Raw genomic sequence first — 6,311 nt, forward strand, 5'->3', positions numbered from 1 at the left:
ATGGCGCCCGCATGTGGTGCGGACTAGAAGTACTATAGTTGCTACTATAGTTATTAAAGTACTACCGTTACTGTAGTAACTCTAGTGCGGTCCAGTTAAGAACTTGTAGGAGGATCTGTCACTTTTGCTCTTACCTATGAATGCGCTTTGGGGATGAGCATTTCTTTTCGCCGTGCCCGATGGCATGTGACGATCAAAAGCTTAACGCCTGTCAGCTTGCTACCTCCTCAGTGGATTTCGCATTCCACGTACATCACACGCTCGTGTTCTTGTGACAAAAATGACCGAAAGTTTGTGCAAGATCGTTCATACATGTCGACCTTGGTCGTGCAGGTAGTCCAAGCCTCAGTTGTCCAGGCACCTGGCCCGTGCTCGTATATTGTAAGGAGTAAAATGCTTAGAAAAAAAAATATTTTCGTCTCTATATATGTAGAAAAATATACTTTGTGCTTTGGTGGCCTTTGGACAAAGCTGCCTTTGCGTCAATAAAAAATTACAACTGCACAAATGAGACGAGTTTATGATTATACATAACCATGTGTGTCTGCATCCGTATAGGTACCGCATACCTGAGGTAACACCTCGTGATAAATCGTTAGTATGAACGCGATATAAAATGGGCCTCAGCACTAAGCCTGCTTAAAAACTCAAAGTTACGTGAAGAATGTTATATAACAAACCCTTTATTATGACGTGTTCTGAGATACGTATATTCTTGAATCGACAATATTACTTATAAATTGATCTCAGGTTATAAAGTTTAGGAGCCATGAGGTCATGTTGACGTCAAAAGCTTTCTCAAAATTTATGCGCATGCAGTCTATTCTGCTACAATTGTCCGACACTCCACATATGCAATGCACTAATTTTTAGACGAGTAAGGTAGTAAACACTGTGTCGAGAACCGTATCTATTAAGATTCAGTGTTAAACTTGCTCTTAGATGGTCACTACTTCTATAAAATATGTTTCATTGTTTGACAGGGAACTGTAGTGTGCAATATAGATATGCAGATAATGCTTGAGAGCCGTGGCACAAACTTATAAAATGCAAGATGCATGCACTTTCCACTCATTGGGTAGAGAGTCAGTGGCTAAGTATTTATTGCAACATGTGGCCTGATTGTGTCCGAATAGGTTTCACGACGTCCAGAAAAAAGCCACGACGTCCAGCTTTAGAAAAGTCCAATCGCTAAAGGAAATTTGCGAAGCTTCGCTCCACAATTGTTGTACCATTAATTATTTCGATGATTGGCTGTAATATATTGGATGAAATGTTGCAAATTATAAGGAAAACGACGCAAGTAATTTAGCTAATCTGTTAAATATATTTGCCTTCCCTGTGCTGTCATCAATTAATAGAACTTTATGAACGAGTAGTATGCTAACCTTATATTTACTGCTTAGCCTTACATGCATCCGAAACATTTCTTAACTGAAAGAACAATGAAACAAGTGTCTGCGATGTTTTCTTAAGACCTGCAGTGGCTTGCTGCTATTCGTAGCTGGGTAATAATGATTCGAAAGGTGGAGGTTATGCAAGTTAATGTTTGGTTTCATAGCTCTCGGGTATTCCTTTGATAATATAGCTTGTATGTTATGAGTTATAACTGTAAACGTTTTATAAGATACGTGCGGGAAAAACGACAGGGTCGAAATACGCTTGGTGGTAATTGGCCAATGCTGTCTTTTCTCTTTGTAGCATTCTATCGAGTTACTTTATTTAGTGTTACAGATTATATTTTCGCGTTGTAGGCAGGGGCGAGCAGTCTTCTGCTATTGCGTGCAACACGCAAAGCGATCGCGTTCCGTAATATGCTTCCTATCTTCCTGTCATCAGACTCCATTGATCGGCTTAAGCAGCTATGGCTGTAACGGCGTTGAAATGCAGAACGATCCACAAGCTTACGCGGTTACCACATGACGCAGCAGGCGTAACAAAAATGTAAGTGAAGCAATGCGTTCAAGTGCTTCCCGCCTGCTAAAATAGAAAGGAAAGCACCGTACTCTTATGCTGAAGCTCATTGAAAGACGATTTGAACGCGCTTTGAATTACTGCCGGCACGGCCACTGCCGTCGAGAATTGTTATACGAACGTGAGTGCGTAGTACCGCGGCGCCATCCTTGGGGAAGGAACGGAAACATTAAAGAGCAGAGAACTCGTCTCGTTAGATCTCTTTCCATGACCGAATGTTCACGTTTCTGCTCCCGAATAGAGGCACTTCGTTACCCGGATGACAAATCGGTGCCCGGGTATTGGCTCTACCTCTTGACATGACGTTACCTCAAGGTCGCAGACAACGGAAGCTGAGAACCCTTTATACTTTATTTTGTCTGTTCTTTCCGTGTCTACTCGTAAAATTATTATTAGTTATTTCAAGCTTAGATGGCTCGATAATGTTGGGGTTCGTTCGAATACGTTTATATGCTCTCTGCATGATAGTTTTTTTATTAAGAAGGGGTAAGACTGGTCAACAAACTCCAGGCCACAGTGTCTGCTTTGGCACGTATGGTACCATTATCTAGGCTCTCAGAGGTGACACTCATACTACTCTTACCTTTTTTATCTTCGCTGGTGTCGTAACGGCGCAACTCAACTGCTCGAAAGCACACCGTTCACATGGGAACTTTTTCTCAACCCTGTACAGGTGCTCAAAAAAAGGTGCCACACGGGCGGCTGCGCACCTTCGCATGCACGCAGCCTCAGTCCACCCCCGCGCGACCTCCCTTACGAGCGAGCCGCATTCCATAGAGGACGTGCGCAACTGCTGCGCTGCAAACCATAGACACAGGCCCTCTCAGACTTCCGCACGTAGGTGAGAACAGCGGAGATAAAGCAACTGGTCAATGCCACCTTATGGTCCTGCATGGCTGTTGTCCGCTGACGAAATGAGTGATCGGGTGAAATCGAGCCTCATCTAGGAAACAGCATCACGACGTTCCTTAATATTTTACTGTTGTTACCTGTGTCGTTTCGTACTCGTACACTCTTATTCAGTACATGTTTAAAGGGGAAGCTTTTTCAGCCGCAGCTGTCCTTGTTCTCATCGACGAACGAGTGTCCAGTACGTCTGTGCGGACCACCTCGCTGCAGGCAACGGAACGATCAGGATTTAGGGCTTGCTCATGCTGATAGTAGGCATAAGCAACGTGCGTGCGAGCGAGTGGTTATATACATAAAGTAGGTTGTCGTCTTCGTAAAAATGGCTCCAGCGGTTTAGCGTCAGAACTTCGGTTTCCTCGCATCGAGGAGGCACGCGCTAGCGATCAGCACAGAGCAAATACGAGGAATGCGGCGTGTCGTTAACTCGACCCGGGTGAAATAAGCACCAGGCTGTGCTTGACGGAAGAAAAATAATCGGAGGGCAGTCGCTTGGCAACCCGATTCTCTCTCCTACCAATACCACCACAGCCCATGACCTGCGCCGCAGTATCTCGTCGCGCCTGTCCAACTTCAAGTCAACACCATGATGATCCTGCATACATCCGTCCAGCATCTCCCGTTCGACCTCCTCGGGTGCGTTCACGCAAAAGCGACGTCTAGCGCACTCGCGACAATCGCCCACTTTACTACCACTGTTGCGAGGCTGGTCACCTGTACAGGAACTGTCTTACCGACGAATGACTCTGCCGGGATTTAGCGCCGACGCGCGAAACCAGCAGCATGCTGAACGGCTCCTGCTATTTCCGCATACTTGACTGAAGCGTACTCGACTCAAGGAAAATATTTAAAGTTAAATGAGGGGCTCGTTACGATACACAGGCAGCCAGCAGTCGATGAGGCCTAGGGAAGCGTACAAGAGATAGTTGCTTTTTTTTTTTTTTTTGGCGAGGATCTCGGTTCTGGCAATGGCCTTGTCAGTCTGGGCGGAATTGAACTAACGTTCTGCGCCTTTAAAGCGCATAATATTTCGACACACGCAACTTGCATCAAGGTTAAATCCGTTATGTGTAGTCATGTGCACATAGTCGTGCTTCACTGCACTATGTGCGAGCTCAGCGGATAGCACAAACGACCCCTTTCCTCTTACTTCTTGAAAGGTTCGTTTCCGAGTTCGTTTTTCTTTTGTTCTGTCTGCGGCACGAATAGAAAGAGTTTGAGTAAAATATTACCCGCACCGGACAACGCGATTGCAGTAGGATGGTGTAATGTGTGACAAAAATAAATCCAGTAGCAGATTTTCCCCGCACGTTGCTCTATACATGAAATTCTATCACTGCCTGCAACCTTGCATTCGTTGCGTCAAAATCTACCGAAATTCCCAGACATTTGTATGTTTATCAGTTGCAATTGCATGTCGGTTCTATCTCTACTTTCGATGGGCGATATTTGTAGTTCTACTTTCACTCATGCTTCAATATCTGCTGGCACAGAACGTTCGTGTATTGAAATGCACTCTGTATGACCAAATAAATAATAGGGAAAAGCTGCGCGAATAGCGTAGAAATGAAGATCTAAGAGCGCAGCGCAGTTAGGACAGAAAACAATACCAGGTTTATTATTTCCTCCTAAAAAAAAAAAAAAAAAAAAAAAACTTCAAACAAAATCGCACAAGAAGTAGAAAACAAAAAAAAAAAGGAACCCTCAGTTTAATGCTTAGTCAAACCGCGCAGCTCTCACGCACTACAATAGAGCGTAAAATTCAGCCGCCATGACAATGGGTAACAGCGCCTAACCCACGAGCACTGTAATGTCTGGCATGATGATGGAAAAGTTAATTCATATTGGTTGTCTTGTTAGTGATGAATGCCAGACGCTACCATATCGTGTCGCTTGTTTCCCCATTTTGTTTAATGCAACGTCAGCATTATGTTTATCAATTCGTTTTCTGCATTAGTCAGGCCCCCAGTAGGCATCGCTTGCATATTAATTGAAAAATGGCAAAATTACCTGAAATGACAGGGAAGCCAACCTGAATTCATTCTTCACCATGGACTGGGCTCCTGAATTGTCTACAATATGAACACAGTGCATTTTTTTTTTTCGTTTCTAAGCCTCATTTTACATCACATGGTATCAAACTGTGCAGTAGCAAATAACAAGATATATCACACTATCTGCCAGTGTAAATACGGCCCGGGCCGTTCATGGTAGGTTCCGTGTTTTCTGTAGCACATAAAACTATGCAAAGAAATCTCATCAGCGATATTGTCACCTAGGCGTAAATCCGTGCTGAGAACAGCCAAAGTATGCACCATGTGCACTATGACCAAGTTTTCTATCATGTTTCTTTTTTATCTACGCGAGTTTTTTACCGAATTTATAGCAAAAGCCGATTTCGGCCCATGTCATCATCTACCTGTGATGTTTCTCTCGAGCTACTGTTTACGCAGAGTACTTTTTGCTGGCCTTAAATGATAACTCGCTCTATAAAAAGTTTCACGTGGCAGCGGCGCCACTTCAAAGTCTGGAGGCCCGTCTAAGATAACAAAATCTCCCTTGCTTTAAAACGTTGTCTCCAATGACGCCTTTCTGAAAGCCAGTAAACATAGCGCTACGTAAACCATAGCTTGATGGGAAAAACGTAGCCTGCCTTTTTTTGGAGATTGACACTTTGATCCTGGAGCCAATAAATAAAATCCTAATCAACGAACTTTAGTGAACAAAAAACAATGCTACATGCAGTCTAGGCTAGACGACTCTCAACAGTTCTCAATCAGCTTCCCTGGGACCGGGCACACCGTATATTGTTCACAACCTAGGTGACATTTAGATGGGACTCTCTCTCTCTTTCTCTTTCTATCTCTGGGTGTGTGATATATTGCATATTTTTCAATGCTTGTATGCCGTTCACAAGGATAGGAAGTTGTATCTATTTTTAACCATGTAAGGTGTCCCTAATAAGCTGTTCACAAGAATCAGTGTAGAACTTCTGTTTCATGAGCTTTCTGTGTCACTATATAAGGCTGCTATACAATAAATACAATATCCTGTAGCTGCTATTCACAAAACTATATATCAACTTTCAATGTGGGAGAGAACCACCACAATAAGCCTCTCCCAGTGATAAGAGCACTTTTCAATAATGTTTTTTTTTTTCATGTCCCAAAATATCTCACCAAAATATGGAACATTACGCAATAATTTTATTAATTTGAACAGTTGCAATAATATTTTGCTTGATGTTTTCTCAGTGAAATAAACAACGCGTTTTGTTTTGTTTTTTTTTATCTTAAAACACATCCTGATCCCTTAGCTAACGAGCGTGCTGTAGACGTTCGATAGGCTAGATAAAACCATACAGAACTGGGAACTCAAGCGGAGCGTTTACAGCTTGTTCACAAGGCCTCACAAATTGACATAACCTACGC

This window comes from Amblyomma maculatum, chromosome 6, assembly GCF_055883805.1.
Source record: "Amblyomma maculatum isolate TAMU_Amacu chromosome 6, ASM5588380v1, whole genome shotgun sequence".
In the NCBI taxonomy this organism is placed as follows: Eukaryota; Metazoa; Arthropoda; class Arachnida; order Ixodida; family Ixodidae; genus Amblyomma; species Amblyomma maculatum.